At 41.4% G+C, this 19,899-nt stretch overlaps 1 non-coding gene across 1 annotated transcript; it reads left to right on the top strand.

Moving 5' to 3' along the window:
* Nucleotides 1–18,458: 18,458 nt before the first annotated feature.
* TRNAL-UAG (transfer RNA leucine (anticodon UAG)) lies at nucleotides 18,459–18,540 on the top strand. Its single transcript has one exon. It is a non-coding gene; the product is annotated as a tRNA-Leu (tRNA).
* The last annotated feature ends 1,359 nt before the right edge of the window (nucleotides 18,541–19,899 follow it).

Here is a 19,899-nt window from a genome sequence, read left to right as displayed (position 1 = left end):
CAAACCATCAGCTTGAGTGTTCTTCCAACCAGGTACATATTCTACTTTATACTGATACTCCTGTAACCACGTAGCCAAATGGGCTAATCTTGCAGAAACATTCTCCGCACCACCTAGCAATACCATTTTCAACGACGGTTTATGATCAGTGCGTAAAATAATGGGAAATACCCAAACATATGTCCTAAAGTACTCAGCTGCCCAAGCCGCTGCTAAAGCCTCCCTCTCAATCACTGAATAATTCTCAGTAGAAGTGAGGGAGCTTGAGGCAAAAGCAACGGTGCGACTCTTTTCAAAATCGTGTTGTGACTAGTGATCGACTACCCAAATATTAAAAACATCATCCTGGAAGTATACAACACCATCAATGTCTTTTAAAACTTGGCCCATCATTCACTGGAAAACGCTGGCCGCTGAAGAAAGTCCAAATGGCATCCTGGAATATTGGTAAACCCCTTCCGTAGTGATGAAAGCCGTGTGACCTTTCGAGTCTGGATGTAGTTTTATCTGATGATATGCACTTTTAAGGTCTAACTTAGAGAAGTATTTTGCACCTTTTAAAGAAAACCAACTCCCCAATATTTGGAAGTGGAAAATTATCTGTGATGTTTTGATTTACAGTGCGTAAGTCAAAACACAAACTAAAACTTCCATCAGATATGCCTTTGGCTACCACTGGAGAAATCTAACGATGTTTCAACAGGCTCAATTATTCCTTGAGAGACCATTTCCTTAAGCATTTGTTTGACCTCTTGTTGAGCCACAATGGGAAATTTTCTAACTCTGTGTTGAATAGGTATGGCAGCAGGCTTAACCAACATTTTATCTACATCGTTTTTCCAAAAAACTATTTTATCTGAAAATACTTTGCCTGCTCCATCCACAATGTCCTCTGTACACAACTCTCCTACTACTAACACCTGATTAGGTGGATGTGGATTTATGAGGATACCCAAGTCCTACTGGTGTTGCCATCTAGGAATAGGAGGACCATATTTTGCCATATTAACCTTCCCGTTTACAACTTTCCCTGAATGTTTCTCTCAGTGGTCATGTAACCTTCAATGTCAATTTTCTCTCCTTGATAACCCCCCTGGATTTATATCTTTTGGTAGCAAATTCATATTTCGGCCACAATTTGTTTTTAAATATCTTTAGGTATAATTGTATGTAAGGATCAAGAATCTACCATAAGTTCACCAGAGACATTCTCAATAATAACCATGGCCTTGGGTGTAGAACTCCTGGGTGCATTTTCACCATCAACACACAATATCCTATCTGTTATTAACGCCTTATCTATAAGAGAAATCTCATCCCGTATCACAGCAATACTTGTGTTGTTGTTGATTGTGCCATTGTTGGACCAACACATGCGTGAAAAAATGGCCTTCCCTACCACAGCGTCTACATTCCTTTCCAATGACATAACTCTTAAAGTCCGCAGTCTGAAAACTGCTCCCACACCTGAAACATATCAGGCTTTTTGTTTGGTATTATCAATGGTTTTAGCAGGTGTAGTGTTACTACTTCGTTTGACATAAGAGTTCTTCTTAACTTATTTACTTCCTAACTTTCCTGCATTTAATACTGCAACATCTTCACTTTCTATGGAAGACACTTCACCCTCTACCTTCCTTTTTTCCATTTTTCATACAATGCTCCGATTGCTCAACAACCTTAGAAATCTCTATGGCATCATGCAAAGATGGATTCTTAGCAGCCCATTGTCTCTTGCATTTTTTGTATTCTAACGCTGTACAATAAGTTGATACCGGATCATTTCTTCCCTCATAACACCAAATTGACACTTAACAGATAGTTCCCTTAATCAGGAAACAAACTGATCAACGGTCTCGTCTATTTTTTGGAATTGGGTATAAAATGTATATCTTGACATTACTATATTAGTTTCCTTGGCACACCTCTAACCTAACCTAGGCTTCTAAATACACATTTGTAATCTGTTGTCCATATCCGCCCGTAGCAACCGGTAGGAAGGGCCTTCTTTCGTGAGTTTGTAAAATCACCACCATCAAGTGCTTCAATGTAATTTTCAAAAACTTCAATCCAATCTTCCCACTCAATTGATGGAGTACCAGCTTGTGCCAAAAATACAGGTGGTGGAATTATTGCAGCTTCCATGACTAAAAATACTCTAAATAACTGAAAGATATCTATTGAAGATGTTACCTATTATTAGATATTGTAAGTTGATTGACTTCGATACTTAATAGTGTGTAATAAAAAACAAAATTATTTGGTGTGCCTATCACCGATTAATGTGTAGGCAAAACGAGAATAGTGTGCCCGTCACTGATGACCACTCAACAACATAAGACTTACAATGCAGTGGAGTGCATGACAAAAGTTCATGAAAACATAACTGATAGTAGCGGTGTGCTTATCACCATAATGTGTGAAAGCAAAGAACAACGTTATGTAATCCAATGTGCTTGTCACTGAGTAAAGTATGGTAATAACTACTTGAAACTGGTGTCCAATGGTGTGCTTGCCACCGATGCATGTGAAAGCACAAATTATTTCTTTCAAATTTGGTGTGCTTATCACCGCAGTAAAGTAAAGCAAAAACTGTCCCTTCGGCGATGACATAAATTTTAGGGATGCTGTTTGCACGCGGTAAATATATTGCAGAGACGCTGTGTTGTGCATCGGTACAGGTTGCCAGGCTATTCACCACTAACCTGACACACCCAAAATGGCCACACGTTGCGTTGCGTGCATCTTATGCGATGACGTCAGACGTGCGCTGAGGGCCACAGCAGAGGATGGAAGCTGGAATTCGGACTGTCGCAGGAGATGGAGACTGGAATCCGGAGTTGCCGATGAAGTTCCAAGCCTCCGGTGGGGTTCCAGGTTCCCGTTGATTTATGTCACGTCGCGTGCACTGGTACGTGTATATTTGGATATACAGACACCTCGCTCCTCTGTTACTGTCAACAAGGAAACCGTACATCCAAATAAATCGCAGTAAAGTACTTTACATAAATCAGCACTCGTGCGCAACGTCGTATCAGTTTCAATCTCCTTTCAGGCACATTCCCATGAATTTTTCTTCAATTGCTCCGAAAACGTGTAAATTCAATAATCTTGCTTGACATTGCGCGAGTTCTTGAATCACCAGGCAGCAGTCATTTATGGCTGGAATCGTCGCCAATTTTGTAGAGATAACTCGCAGTCCTTGTAAGTTAAGAATATTTAATGAAGTAGTAAGTTACTGCAGGTGATGCTCCCTTTCCAGCCAGCAATCCACGGTCTATCAAAGGAACACACACTGCAGAGAATACAAAGAATATTCCAGTACAGAACATCATACTAATTAAAGGTATACAGCTGATTATAACAGTGTTTCAAGTAGGTTGCTTCCTAGATTTATCTAAAGGAAGGCGTAGAGCAGGCAGTTCAAAGAAACTGTCTTGCTACAGATGTGCATCCAAATAGCATTTGGGGACCAATCGTAATTGTCTAGCTTTTAATCGTAGATGTACTACACAAAAGATTGGGTCATTTCTTTATGGTTTGTAGATCCACTGCAAGATCTATTTACACACCTACAAGAGTTAATGCTGTTGATGATTTACAGGATGAGATAATCAATAATTTAGTGTTAACCATTGATGACAATAATTCTTCTTCCTTCAAAGCACCAATAGAGGTAATGGCGGATTCTGGGTTGCCCATTACCATTTTATCTGATATCACGTTTTTTAGTAAACAATGTCAATACAAGTTGAGGAAATCTGATGTGCACCCAAAGGCTTTTGGAGGATAGGACATTGAAATGTTGGGTTATTTTGAGGAATGTTTAAATTTACTTGTAACGTCGTGTAGTTCCTAACCTATATAGGATCTGCACGTTTAGACAGCATAGACCGTGGGATTGATGTCCAGACTGATTCCAGACACCCCCACCGTGTATGTTCGCCTGTACGCTAGCTAGCTCACAGTGCCACTGTAAACTCCTCTTACCAAGGAGAGAATAGTTCTTGGCAACTATCAAACATGACAACACTGTCCCATCAGGGATCATGGAAACAGTACAGTACTTTTCGTTCAGTCACTTATGCTCATTTCGTCTCAGAGAGATGCACAGAATAAACGGTGGAGATGTTTTCAATAAGCATTTGTTGAACCAGCGTGCTTCTAGTGTAAAATAGGTGAGCTGAAACAACCATAAAACAGAAGCAGATCTAAATGATTACAAGCACAAACAGAGTAAAAGGATGGTAGAGTGTTACCCTAGTGTTAAAACAATGAATACAGGCAGGGATATAAATACATGACAGTAATAATGCATACTCCTACGATGCGACCCTAACTAAATGTACCTACGTGTACCTAGACTGTATGTAGGTGTCGAGCCAAGAATCCCCTAGGTTGGAGCCAAGAATCCCCTAGGTTGGATCCAACCCCATCACCTGAAGTGAGAGACTGTGGGATCCTGTCTTGGTCTTGAGATGGACACCCAGGGAGGGATGTCAGACCACTGCAAGCTGGAGTGTCTGTGTGCAGGAACCTCAGCGTCTTGAGTCAGCGAAGGTATGGTGTTTATATACACCCACAGGGGATCTACCTTGCTGTGTCATGTCGGACTAGGATGACGGAAGGAATTACCTTTATACATAGTTATTATGCAGAAGATGGTAGTCCTACTGAGATTCCAAGAATCCTCATGCATAATGAATGAGGCACATTTTCAGAGAAAAACACCAAGTCATTTAAGCAGTACCATAACTAGTTAAAAGGTCAGTACTAAGAACTGTTATGTAGTGTAATGGTAGGGGAAAATGTAGGTGAAAGGATCGGTTACTATCTGAGCCTATATCGGGTTACCTGTATGAAACATATTAGTAAGAGAGGTTGCAACCAAGATATATGTTGCTAAAAAGGACGTGATATAGTTGGCTGGCGGGATCTTGGTAAGTTGGCTATCATTCTCAAACCTGGTAGTGATCAATCTACAGTTTTGGGAGACTTGCCTGTTGCATACATTGAAGTGCATACTGATAACTCTTTTGGAGGGATTAACAGCATAATTAGCAAATTATCAAATGTCTTTGAGGCTAAAGTTGAATGTGTTTAAAGTGTAGTGCATGATATCAAACTTAAAGAAAATGCCTTACCAGTAAAAAACAAAGTCAGGTCAGTTCCACTTAGTGTGAGGAATGATTTGAAGACATTACTTTACGATGTGTGCAATGAGGGTATTATACAACCTAATGATTCATCAAAATGTCTTTCGGCAATTGTTCGGCCTAAAAATAAATAAAAAAATATATAGATAGATGAGATAATGACAATTGGTGAAGCTTCATATTTCTCCACCATAGACCTAAAATCTGCGTACAATCAAGTTTCCCTGTTTCCTTGCTCACAGGAGTTGACAAAGTTGGTAACACCTTTCGGCGCTTTTAAATTACTTAGGCTACAATTTAGTCTAGCATCAGCAGCTGTTGTATTTCAAAAGTTAATGGACTTGTTATTTAAAGGTGTCAAGGATGTACAGGTGTTTCAGGGTGATCTCTGGAAATGATATAGCTTCACACCATGCTATGTTGGAGAGCGTTTGAGAATTTTAGATGAGAGGCATGACTGTTTCTAAAGAGAGAAATTTAAGTTTCTAGTAAAGGAACTGAAGTATCTTGGGCATACTATTACTGTGGCTGGCATAAGACCCCCAGAAAGATCTCACTGATACTATTTGCAAAGCACCTCCCCCCTACTAATAAGGACTCGCTTAAGGCTTTTTTTTGGCCTCAGTGACTATTATCCTCGCTTTTTCCAAGGATATGCTCTCCATATTGAACCACTCAGGTCTCTGATTAGGAAAAAAAAGATAAATTTGTTTGAACACCTGAGCCAAACAAAGCATTTCAAGTGATTAAGGACATGATTAATTCTATTACAGGACCAGAGGCTTCGGATTATGCTTCTCTTGTTTATTGCTACTCACAGCTGCCAATGAAAACGTTTAATTATACAAATTAACAACATTTTCCATGATGCTCTTATTAAATGATATCCGATCTGACTCTATAAGAGCCACCATTTCCTTTTACTGAGCCGCTTTCTTTGCTGCTCATTGCAGAGATAAGTGCCATTCTTTTTGTCATTACAATTATCAGCACAAGTGATTGTATATATACTAATATTGCATGTTTGCTGACTGTTTCTTTTCCAAGTTGTTATCCCGCGATGCGTGCATGTTTAACGAGCCCCAGCGGGCATTTATTTTCTGGTAATTGCCTAAGTGGCCGCGAGGTATGCATTCGCTGCCCAATTAAGTTGGTGATGGTATTTGATTAAGTTTGTCTGTTTCCGACATTGGAGGAAAGTTAAAGAGCTAACATGCATTCAGCTCGAGTACAGAGGACCCGCAAGTGGTTTTTTTACAGTGTTTAGACCCCTACAGGGGCAAGATTTGGGGCGTAGCTTCCCCACAGAAGTGCAGCGCGAGTCAGCGCTTACGTCCGAGGCCTTCCCTCGTTCGGCCTGACGTCTTTACGAGCCTGGAAACGCCGAACGAACGTAGCCCAATTGGGCTATATTTGGGCTACACACATCACACGTCCCCCACTGCTCACCCAGAGCTAAAAATAGCCTGGATTTGCACCCAGCAGCATGGACTGAGAACGCCTGACGAGCTGCAATACAAGTGCGCCCTGGGAGTGAGCACACGCTCCACAGACATTGTATTGGACTCTTTACACCCTATAAGAGTGGCCTGCAACAATAAGGACTACAGCTTTGCTGAGGAGCGAAGTCAAGAATTAGATATTATATTTTGTGTGCACGTGGGTGGCTCGACCACTACTCCTAACTATATATTTTGCTTGAAACTTTAAGTTTACAAAAACCTTGATTTTCCCATAATGGAAGAATGGGTGAGATATGAGGAGGATGAACCTTATGAAGAGGGACAGCAAGAACATGCCCTTGAAGACAATATAGTTGATGCTCTGGATGCCTCGGTCCAACAGTCAGTCATAATGGCCAGTGAGCGCACGGTCCCTGGCACAGTGCAACAAGCCTTGGCAGTGGCTCTAAAGCCAATAACTAAGCAGCTAGAAAAATTAGCAAAAAGACATGGGTTTACCAGCCCCGTGGAACCACACAAACAGACTCCCGCAGATGACACTGACTCAGGCGGAGTCATGACCCCATGCAGATGCATTGGCTAATCTGCCTAAGGCGACTACAGTGGATCATGGTTATACCACACCACCCACCACCGAAGGTGGTAAGGCCAAACTTAAACAAAAAATCCACACAGACACTGACAAAGAGGCACCCCCTAAAAAGAGATCTAGGAAAACAGCTCATGTACCGGATAAGAACCCTAATACACCTTTTACCTTTGATCCAAGCGGTATAGTTAACCCCAGATCTGACGATTGGGTTCCTGCCCCACAAGTGACAGACTATCTACACGATAACCTTAGGAGGGGTTTTGATAAGGAGGTGCGCAATAGATTGCGCTCGGAGAGCCCTCAGGCAGATATCCCAGATAACGTGGCAGAAACTCCCAACAGTGATGCTAATCTCCTGACGTTCGTTAAATTTTTTTACAAAAGATCCTTAAAAAGGCATTGATCGAGCCTGGAGAGGCTACCAGGACAAAGTACTCGACGTCACAGGACCACTGGCCAAGATACTGGAGATGGCTCTTATGGGCAAGGATCCGGCCACTCCAATAGATCCCGATATTCTAGTGGGTTGGAAACAAAAGGGCAATCTGTCTGTTTGGAAACGCAAACTGCGCCAGCTCTATGGAGAGATGCAAATCCTTGTTAATGAGGATGGACTCCAATCTGACCGAATTAGCCTCTGCAGAGCCAGGTCCACTGGCAGAAGGCAACTTCGTTGGAGATAGATTTGTCAAGGACGTGTCCAAGTATGTAGGTACTTTTACCTCCCTGGACAAAGCACAATCCGGTATCTAAAAATGTGTTCCACACTGGCCTTTTTCGCCGGGCGAAGCAGAGGACGCTCACCGGGCCGCCAATACTACCAAGGTCCTCCCTGAGGAGACTATGGACGGGGAAGAGGCGACTGGGACACTACCTGGGGTGGAACCTTCTACCCGACAGGACAAAGGTTCTGACGCCGGTTCAGCAGAGGTGGACACCGAGCAGGATTTCAAGCTCAAAACACTTCAAGTAAGTGTACTACAGTTACTTCCAAGTACCCTGGTCGTACATAGTTCTTCATACACAATAGGAGGGCGTCATCTCGGGATGCGTGGGTCTTACAGACTATTCAGGGTTTTCATCTAGAATTGTACCAGACACCTTTTCAAGACAAATACCCCAGACAACTGAATTTTTCACAAGAATGTGCCTTAATAGACCCAGAGAATTGCTGCAGAAACACGCGATTGCCTATTGCGACAACGGGGCTCGCGGCTTCTGCAGCAATGTCTTCTTGGTACAGAAGAAATGTGGAGGTTACAGGTTGGTTTTAAGCCTGAGAGAGTTCAATCACTTAAGGGTCTACAAACATTTCAATATGGAAGGCATCCATCTGTTAGCTCACCTTTTAAAGAAAGGGGATTGGATTGTCTGGCTGGACCTAAAGGACGCCTACTTGACAACCCCCATCTACCCCCTCATCAGCGATTTCTTCAGTTTCAATGGCAGAACCGATGGTTAGTATATTTGGCCCTTTCTTTCGGGCTTTCCTCAGCACCATGTTGTTTCACCAAAGTGCTGAAACTGGTCGTAGAACATCTCAGAACACAGGGAATTCACATGATTGTGTATCTAGACACTATTCTAATCATGGCTCATACCCCAACATTGGCCAAGCTTCATTTGCAAGTGACGATTTCCCTTGCGCAAAACCTGGGTTTTGTGATCAACGATCCCAAATAAGTCTTATTTCCCGTCCAATCGATAGGTTTCCTGGGATTTGTAATACTCACAGACAAATCAATTGAGTCTTCCCAAGTCAAAGCTATTGGACCTCAAGAAGGAGATCACCTCAGTTCTATCCAAACAGGTGGTATCTCTATGAATGATTGCAATAATAGTGGGGTTATTGGCATCCTCAATACAGGCGATATTTCAGGGACCACTGCATTTTCGGGCTCTTCAGAGATTAAAGATTCAACATCTACGCAAGGGACTTTCATACACAGATCTAGTTCCCCTAACGCAAGTAGTCAGGGACGCAATGCAATGGTGGTTAGGTCACGTAGAGGCCTAGAATGGCAGAGCCATATTTGGCTCACAACCAGAAATAGTTATCGAGTCAGATGCCAGTCGATGGGGCTGGGGAGCGCATTGCGGAGATATCTCCACCGGAGGTCGAAGGTCTCTTCAAGAACTATCATTTCACATCAACTGTCTGGAACTGTTAGCAGGGTTGTTAGCGATACAAACTCTCTCCCCCAAACAAGTGTGTTGTTGCATCCTCCTCAGGATGGACAATATCTCAGCGGTGAGATATATCAACAAGTTGGGTGGTGCGAGGTTGTCACTACTTGTGGAAATAGCAAAGGACTTCTAGCATTACTGCCTGAAGCATCAGATATTAGTGATAGCAGAATACATTCTGGGTCATTCAAACACTGTAGCGGATTGGAATTCCAGGTATCTGAAGGACTACAGCGACTGGCAACTCCAGCCGCGACTGTCCCAATGGTTACAGGAAGTATGGGGTCTTTGCGAGATAGATCTTTTTGCATCCCGAATGAATCGACGGCTGCAGACCTTCAGCTGGAGACCAGACCCCTTGGCGAGAGCGACGGACGCCTTTACCAAGAATTTGGAGTGGAATCTCAATTACGCCTTTCCTCCATTCATCCTAATTCCCTGAGTGACTTCACACACAGTACGACAACAGGCAGAAGTGACATTTGTAACGCTGCTTTGGAAAACGCAACTGTGGTTTCCAGTTCTGTTGGAATTGAGTTGCAACCTTCCCAGGATGCTCCCTTGGTCTCAGACGCTGCTCTAGGGCCCTCACGGGGAACTGCACCAGTTAGTAACGTTGGGGCAGTTGACACTGATGGCAAGGTGGCTTTCCGGCAACAATGGGAAATGCCAGGAATTTCAGACAAAGCTTCTGAATTCATTAGACAAGCCTGAGCCCCATCTACTCAAAAAAGATATTCTTCAGCCTGGAAATGCTGGGTATGTTGGTTGGGTGAAACAGCACATGGATCCTGTGGGGGCAGCGGTATCTCAAGTTGTGAATTTTCTGTCTGAAAAAGCCTCAGAAGGTTTGGCATATTGTTCTATTAACAATTTCATATCTGCCATTTCTGTAGAACATACGCAGGTAGACGATAAACCAATAGGCATGCATTGAGTTGCGTGTAAATTGCTTAATGGAATTAGAGTAGCTAATCCCCCCCAAAACCAAAATATTCATGTTTATGGGACGTACCTCTAGTGCTTAATCTTTTTGATAAATGGCCCAGTATTGCTCAACTGTCTAGAAAACAATTGTCTATAAAACTAGCTATGCTATTGTGTCTCTCTGCTTGCAGACATTCTTCTGATGTGAAGGCTCTAGACATAACAGGTAGAGTATATACTCCAGTGGGAGTCTAATTTACCATTACAAGCAGGACAAAAACAATGTCAAGTAAGAGAGTATAATGCTTTTCCTAATAATGATAAATTATGTGTGGTACAATGCTTGAAGGCATATGAGGAGAGTACATGGTCCGTGAGACCAGAAGGTTCAAAACAGCTATTGAACGCCCTGCAAAAACCATTCAAACTAGTATCCACGGCGACAATAGCGAGATGGCGAAAACTAGTTATGAAAGATGTTGGGGTGGATACCCAGGTGTTTGGTGCTCATTCAGTGCGTGGGGCTATGGCGTCCAAAACCTTTATGTTGGGTTCAACCATTCAAGACATTATGATATCTGCTGATTGGTCATCTCAATCTGTGTTTCAGCAATTTTATTATAAACCGGTGGGTGATCTAACTACTGTGGTCTTTGGTAAGCGTTAAAATAGCATAATCCAAAGCCTCTGGTCCTGCAATAGGATAAACATTTTTATAGCATTCGTGCCAAGAATTTTCAATTCTATTAAGGACACGGAGGCGAGGATTATCCCCCCCCCCCCCCCGGTTATATTACACTATCTGTAATAAATGCCCACCCGTATGTATTTTATACTGTGTTTAACAGAAGTTGCGGGTTATCCTACGTCTCATTCATTTCAGATTCCAAAAAGAATACTGAATAGATGTACTTCTGGTTGAAGAAGCTGGATAGCGTTCCAGTTTTTGTTATGGCTCTTCCACGCTGGAGGAAGATAGTTGGACTTGAATAATCTTTTATTGTTCTAAAATTCGAGCGAAGAAAGAGGCTCAGGAAAAGGAAATGGTGGCTCTTATAGGGTCAGACCGGATATGATGTAATGAGCGCATCATGGGAAATGTAGTTTATTTGTATAATAAAACGTTTTTATTGGCTGCTTGGGTAGCAATAAACTAAAAAGCATAATCCTTGCATCCGTGTCCTTAATAGAATTGAAAATTCTTGGCGCGAATGCTAGCCAATTTTTTATTCTGCTCCAGCATTGTAGAGATAATGTAGTTCTGTTAAGTGGGTTTTTGTTGATGCCAGTTCCTTTGGGATTGGGGCAGTGCTTGCACAATCACATTTGTGGAAGTAACGCAAAAAAGCCTTTATTTTATGTGCTTTAAGTAAATCAGAAATTCATTAGAGCTTAATTAAAAGAGGATTTAGCTTGTGCATGGGTGGTGGAAAAGACCTATCTGTGGTGAAATTGCTTTTATCACTGATCATAAATCTTGTATTTACCTAATCATTGGCAATGGTTAAGAAACAGCTTCTGCCAGGCTTGTAAAACTACTGTCTAAATTTAACAAAAAAAAAAAAAAGAGTACAACTTTGTAGTTACATATATTCCAGGAGGCAAATATTTTAGGGCTGATTGTCTCTCTCGTATGCTAGTACAGACTCTAATGGATGATGATTTGCTAGTGCGCAGGAGTATGTTGTGTCTTTTCTTGATGCGTTTAAACAGTCTATTGGATGGGTCACTGAGGAGGAGTGGATGTCACCGTATGAAAATGATGTTGTAATATCAGAAGTAAATAAATATGTAAGCAGTGGTTGGCTGCCTGTGCGAAATTTGCAGAAAATCTTAGTACTTTATGAAAAGATTTCTGCAGTCTTCTTTGGAAAATGGTTTGCTGACCAGACAAAATGTATTTGTACCACCTGAGAGTTTGAGAAACAGGTTGATTTGTGCTGCACATGAATGTCATTCCGGAATGTCCAATACTAAGAAGTAACTTAGGAAATAATATTGGTGACCTGGCATGGCTGTTGCTGTAGAGAGATTTGTAAATAAATGTGCAGAACACTTGGTTTCTGATAAACATTGGAAATTAAACAAGCAGAAGACAAGCATGAATCTTTTACCTGAGCAACCTTGGTCCAAAGTTCCTATTGATTTTTCGGGACCATATAATATTCTGCCTCAAGATATGAAATGTTTACTTGTGCTCCCTGATTATTATTCCAAATGGATAACTTAAGAATTTGTTTCCATGCCCACCATGGAAATGGTTATAAATTTCTTAAACAAAGTAAAGGGATTCCTAAAATACTTGTTCCTGAAAATGGCACTCATTTCATGTCTATATAAAATGGTGGCATTTTTCAAGAAATATAATAGTAAACATGAAAATCCACCTCTTTATTTTCCAGCGGTAAATGCATTAGTGGAAAGGTACAACAGTTTTTTTTTTAAAGAGGGCATACAAACAGCTTTGGCATCCAAATTAGATGTGCGCTTGTACTTACAGAAAAAAGTTTGGAGTGATCTTAATACTTCTCATTTGGTCACAGGTTTCTCACCTTTCTTTCTATTAAGGGGAAGAGATGCAAGGACCAGTCTGGCTCCCAGCTGGATTGATATGTCTGATCAACATTTGGTTGAGATAGGTTTGAAAATACATTCTAGTGTTGATAGTTGTGTTAGATATCATTTTGGTCACCAATATGAAGAGGCTTTGAATGGTGCGGAAGTGGAATTTACTACTTCTATAAAAAAAAAAAAATCATCAAAATAGGAGAGTGGGTGTTAGTTAAAACACAAAAAAAGTGGCAAAAGTTGAAACTAGCTTTTCTGGTCCCACACAAATTGTAAGGGTTTTGCGGTCTGCTGTTTTACTTAGACTGTGGTTGGTGGAACAAGAGTGCTGTTGTCCGTATTAAACCATTTCAAAAAGAGCTTATTGAGAGAGAGAGAAAAAGAGAATTTACTGCACTCTAGGAAAGTGGTAATACAAGGAATGTAGGGATTGATAAGTCTTTTTGTATGTCTGACATTTCTGGAGGTGCTATTACAGGTGTCCAGAATCAGTTTGCAAATTCTGCTAATTAGAATGAGCAGGAAAAAGATGACAATTTGAGAGTTAAGAGATGCCAGAAATCTACAAAGTAGTGCAAATGAGGCCTGTAGCTCGAGAATCAGCAGCTTGTGATATTCTAAAGGCTCCTGACATTGGTGCTTCTAGTACTCTTTCCACAGGAATTTGCAACAGAAGGAAAATTGTATTGCCTAAAAAAATACAAAGATTAGCTTTATTAAATTTTTCTTTTGTGTTTAAATGTATATTGTTGCATTTGTTTTGTTTGTTTTTAGGAAAGGGAGATGTTAGTGTTTGCACAAGCTCTTGTGACTTGTGCAAACCATATACATGTTCTGTTTTCAGTTCTCAAACATAGTGTGTACTATTGTTATATGTTATTCTGTTGTTGCCCTGGTTTCCGCAGTTGACCAGCCGACATTCCTACTGGATTATCGTTCTGGACGGCAGCGTCTACAGAGGCTCCTGCATCATCTTAATGGGCATTTGTATTTACATTCTGGAAATATAACCTTGTTTCATAAAAGGATCTTTTTGCCAAGTGTAATTTATTCTACATGGAACGAATCATATCTACACCGTACTCTTAGTGTCAGGGATCAGCATGCTTTAAATTGCTGGTTTTGCATATTCTCAGCGACCGGCAAGCTCTTCATCACCAGAGTAGCATAACAAAACAGCGACTGGCAAACCTAATTATTAAATGCATATGTCTCAAACACAGAATGCCCAGCTGTCTTCAGTGAAAAGCAATTAGCATGCTTTTAGGAGGTTGTCTTTCCTGCTTCAGTAGTACAAGTGAAAATTGGTGCAGAGATCATTAAACAGATTGGCACACTTTTGCTTTTGTGGTGTCAATATGAGGGAAGAGTGTATAGTGGGTTACCATAGTTTAAGCAGTAAGTCATTTCTTTTTTTAGTTTAGTTGCATTTAAAAAAATATATATTTGGAAAAGTTGTAGTGAACCATGTTGCAAATAGTTACACCACCTGCTCCTGTTTTGCTAGATCCGGGCAACCCTTCAATGAAGTGGTGCATTTGGATCAAGTCATTTAATGTGCATTCAGGCATTATTGATGGCCAGAAATGTAAACCAGATAGAAAGAGAAACCTTTTATATTATTTGGGTGTGGAAGGTCAGAACATTTACCAGATTATAACCCATGTGAGAAAGAAGAATTGGAGGAGTGTCCGAATGTAGTGAAACAGTTAGGAGTCGTATAGGGAAAGGTTAACTCAGTTGTGAGCAACCCTACGTTCTTTACAAGGGTGCAAGGGAATCGGTGGATTCCTTTGTAAAAGCATTAAAGGTTTTAGCTTACTATTGTGATTGGACCATGAGAATTGATAACGCCAAAGAAGGTAGCCAACAGAATTAGGCACCATTTGCTGGAGGGGGTCTCTAGAATTTACAATAGTGGTCATCTCTAGAAAAGGACTTAGTATGACAGATCTAGCATCAAACACTCTCCACAACATTTCAGAATTAACCATAGGAACTACACACAACGATTTTGACGAGGAAACTGATGAAAATCCAAGTACTGCACAACCTTGCATTTATGCAGTGCTACAGTCCAAACAGAAAAGTGCTTTAAGCCTCAGAATTGGTAAGTTTAGGCCCAGATCTCTGTACTGTGGTGAATGTAAGACATTGTACAGCATTCTGTCCATCAATTGTTCTTTTTGCATTTGTCACCCCGAGTGGGATGGGTATGCCCAGACGTGGGTCCCATGCTCTTCATGCCACTGGAGCCAAGCTAGCCTGGCTGATAAGGGGTGATAATCCGAAACCTGTCCTTGGATGCTTGTTTCCAGTCCAAGGAGGGCCTGGAAGTTTGGGCTGGACTGTTACCATGGGGGAACAGTGTCAAGACTGATTTGCATACAACTGGGTCTTAACTGGAATGGCATGGAGTGTAAAAAAAACACCAAGGATTTAGGCCCAGTTCTCTGTACTGGAGTGAATGTATGACCTTGTTCAGCACTCTGTCCATCAATTGTTCTTTTTTCATGAGAAAAGTGCTTTAGGCCTCAGAATTGGTAACGAGGCCCTGTATTACTGACCAAATATAATACAATAAAATAGCACACCCTCTAAACCCACCATTCCCCTTGGTTTCTTCATTGTCGTGTCATTATTTATCCATTTTGAATTACTCCAAAATTCAATAAAGGCGTAGATTAAAATGTGAATTCTGGCATCACAACACAGATACTTAGCACTAGGGCTGCAATCTGGTAAAGAATGCAATTTAACGTTTTGCAATTCTGGATGAGCCAAGAGTTTTTAGGTTAAAAATAATTTGTTTAAAATTCTGAGTTCATGTGTATCATTCCATGTATGCCTCCTTTTGCTTTCATACTTATTTCCAAATTATTTAGACAGACCTCAAATGTTTGTTATTACTTCTTGTGTTTGCAACTTTAGGTTTATATTTTCAAAAATAATAAAATACAGGATTACTATGCTTTTGGGCATAAAACTTCATTGCAGGGCAGTGAGATATCAGTAAGGTGGCAGGCTTACTATTGTATATGTTTAATAGAACAACTTACCATACCAGTTCAGAGTTTGTTAATAAAGAGTTGAACATTTTTATTACATACAAGTCAAAGCGTATTACTTCGGTTTCCTTTCTTGCTTTTTCTCATTTCCCTTTTCTCATCCATTACTCTTCCCTCCCACCCCCCAACTTGATTAACTTTTACATCATTTAATCCCATTTCCTTCTAATGAGTATTTTCCTTTCTTCTACTCTCTCAGGCTCGATGCCTTTGTTTATATTGTCTGTTTTCCATATTTTGTTCTGCATTCATCTCTTTTCTGTCTCTTCTTGTTAAGCAGTGCCACGCTGCAGCATTAAACAAGTCCGGTAATTTACAGCCTGAACTGGGTTTGGTATCCTATAGAAGTATGTATCCCATAATACTGCCTTATTAAGCGATGTGCTGCTTTTGTCTGTTTCTCCCAGGAATGAGTTTACTAAACCACCTTATAACAAAGTAGGTGCAGGGTATTACTAAAAACTTCCATCCCAAACGACACCTCAACACAGCAAGCCCATAAATGGGTGGGTCTGGACAGTTTTAAACCTCAAATTCATTAGGCAAGGTGTCACAAAATATGGTGCAAATCAACTTAACACAAATAAAGTCAACTAAGAAAGGAATGGCTTGATGTGAGCTTGATGGCAAAAAGAATTCTTCAAAGAATGTATTAAAAAATTCAAAATGTACAATACTGGATAATTAAAATGCAGATGCATATAATCATTTCCATAAAGGCTCTCAACAATACAGAGTAGTAGGTAAAAATAAAAATGTACCATGTCCCAAGTGTGCAGCAAAATCAGTAAGAAGTTGGGCAGCCAGCATATGAGAAGTCTCATAGGACCTCTCTGTTCACCCCTAAAATAAAGAGTTTAATATATATTCTCAAACTAGCATTGAAAGTTTAGAGTTATCATGAGGTGAGCACAAGAAATACAATATTATCAAGAATATTGAATTAAAAGGCAACATACAGCTTTATCACCCAAGCACTAACCCACTAAGGCCCAGATGTCTGTACTGGCCATTCTGATCTAATGTTATCCAGAGATACCACAACAAACTAGCTACAAAAACAGTGAACTGTTATGAATGGATGCAATTCCGTGGGCAAGCGGATAGGACCTAGAAGAAAGTTACAATAGTGAGCCCATGCTACAGTCTTCCTTCGAAAGCAGCGTCAATAGAAAACGAACATGGATTTGTTCACTGTGTGCGCAACAGAAAAAACATACTTTGACTGGGACATTCATTTTAAACAAGATGGCTTTAGGGCCTAGGTGTGAGGCCCAGTTACCATAAGTAAAGAAAAACGCATTTTAACCGGCAAAAGCAACATTGTTGCAAAGGCAATATGGTAGTATAAACGTGAATTCGAGAGTAGATTCATATTCTGCACTACGTAAACAATGCACAAATAGTATAAAATGCACAAAAACGTACACAATTATGTATCAAAATAATGTCTATACAAAGTTATATATCTCTCCAACAAGTGAATTAGCCACCAGAAATAACTTTAGCGCGATTATCCCCTGAAAACTGCAGACCACACAAAGATATCGGCAGCAGTCGCCTTTCCCCGCAAGATATGTTAAAATGCAGCATGTGTGTGACCAGTTAGGCAACCCTGAACAGCTTTACTGTTTCATTTGCCCTCATTGCCATAATAAGTTGCCCTTCTTTTAAATATAAATCGTAGAAATGACCGCCACATTCCCAATTTCATGATACCGCCCCGCTCCCATTTCGTTACACCTTTGCCACAATTTACGGAACACTAAAGTATTTATTTTTATTTTTTGCCCAGTACAGCATACATTAACACGTAGAAAACGTGGAAAAATCTAACATTTGCAACCTAAAAGCCAGAAAGTTATGCCTCCTTACTGTCTAAACACTAAACATTTTCGAAAACCACCACTCGCCCTCCTTCATTTCCCGTTCCGCGACTCCCACCCCTAAAATCATTAACTCAACGCGACGAGAAAACTACAACACAGCATAACCCAAACCAACAGAACGCTACAGGCCCGCAGGTTTAAATACGCTACTTCCGCTTTTTCTCACACCTGGCTCACTCACGATTGGCTAAAACTAAAGCGTTCTGGCTCGCCATCTCTACGAAGGCAAGCCAGCTCGTAAACTAGTTTGCGGGTAATCCGCTGTGACGCTGGTTGTAATTGGGTTACTTATTGTTGTCCAGTTCTAACTGCTATTCTGATTGGCCTTACCGGCAATCGGTAGCTGGCATGGTTGCTCCTTGTTTTCTGATTCAACAATAGCTCTTACTGGCTCTCTTACCAGCACCGTGCACAAAGCAATCAGTAGCGAATGTTGTTACGAGGAAAATTGTGTGCGCTCTCCAATAGCGGCTACCAGGGATGACACTGTGTTAAACAAACTCTTTCATTTGCCATTCGAATGTTGGTAACTTAAAATCCAATTTAAGCGTACATGACGCGGGTTGGACTCTGCTCCTAATGAAGCGGATTCTAGAGTGATAGGAGAAGGTAGCGTGGCCGAGCGGTCTAAGGCGCTGGATTTAGGCTCCAGTCTCTCTGGAGGCGTGGGTTCGAATCCCATCGCTGCCATATGTTTTACTTTTGCAGCTGTTTATTAAAATGATGTATAATTAAATTAATATTAACTTTTTCAAACTTTTTCACTTAGTGACACAGTGATAAACTAGTCCAATTTATCTATAAGGTTTTTATGTTTCATATTCATATCTTCACTCTCTTTACACACATTTATATATTAAAAATGTAGGGACAAGTATAAATGAAGGAGAATAAATCTTCATCATAGCGCGTTTCTACTAGGTTTGCCGCCAGACCAGTTTTTTACTGTGACCACCATACTTTAATATCCCGGTAAAATAAACATTATTACATAGTCAATAGTACCACGTCACCTAAAGCCTTTGTTTTTAGTCCCTATTGTGATGTCTGGTGGTCGTCAGGAGACTCCACCGAGACGCAAGATGAGGCCTAGGGGTAACCATACTAATAATGACATGCACACAGTAATAGCATATGGGCCAAGACCACGAGCGGACATGCGCCCCTTTATTTATGCCTGCAGGCCCTCCAGGTGGGTGCGTCTTAGCAACATTGTATAGTGCGGCCAGGTGGCTCTGTCACTACATCCCTCCTTTTCTTTAGACACAAAGCTGCCCCACTTCTATAAGTCCAAACTTAGGGCATGCAGCATACAAAGTCTCTGAGTCTCTGACTGGTGACAGGGTTCGGCCAGAGACCATACCCCTGGCTCCGGGAGTTGTTAGCATCCCCTGCCTCGGCCATGTTACCTTCAGGGGGTGGTTGGCTCGGGACAACTCTTGGCGGTTCTTCCCCAGCGGACGTGTTCTTCCCCAGCGGACGTGTTTTGCTCTGGTTGCCTTGACGAGTTGTCACCACCTACTCCTGGGGGGTTGGGCGATGACACTGCCTCTTCTCTGTCTTCTGCACCTCCGACGTCACCTCCGCCCTCTCCTCTGGGTGCGGTTCTCACTTTCTTAAACCAGGAGATATTTCTTGCAATTGTGCAGTGTCCACACCGGGCAGAGACCATGGTTCCCCACACCTCCGTGACTTTCCACACCTCTGGCTCGTACGGAGTGCGGTACTTCCATCCAGGATACCGGTCTTTCACTATGATGCAGTCTCCCACTCGGATTTTCGTCACCTGTGCGTTTCGGGCTCGGCTCTCCTTTTTGTTAGAAGTTGCTCTCTGTGCTTGTGCAGCAGCTTGATCCAGATCTTGTGGACACCACAACTGGTCAGTGGGGATACTATCCTGGAGAGCCTTCCGAAACAGCAGATGCAGGGGAGCACATCATGTTGTGCAGTGTGGTGTCTGACGATATGCCCTCAGAAACTGTTGCAGGCAGTATTCCGCATCTTCCCCTCTCTCTACTCCAGTTCGCATAGCATAGTTCAGGGACCGCA

The sequence above is a fragment of the Triturus cristatus genome, chromosome 12, assembly GCF_964204655.1.
Source record: "Triturus cristatus chromosome 12, aTriCri1.1, whole genome shotgun sequence".
Taxonomy (NCBI): Eukaryota; Metazoa; Chordata; class Amphibia; order Caudata; family Salamandridae; genus Triturus; species Triturus cristatus.
This window is presented reverse-complemented; position numbering and strand designations above follow the sequence as displayed.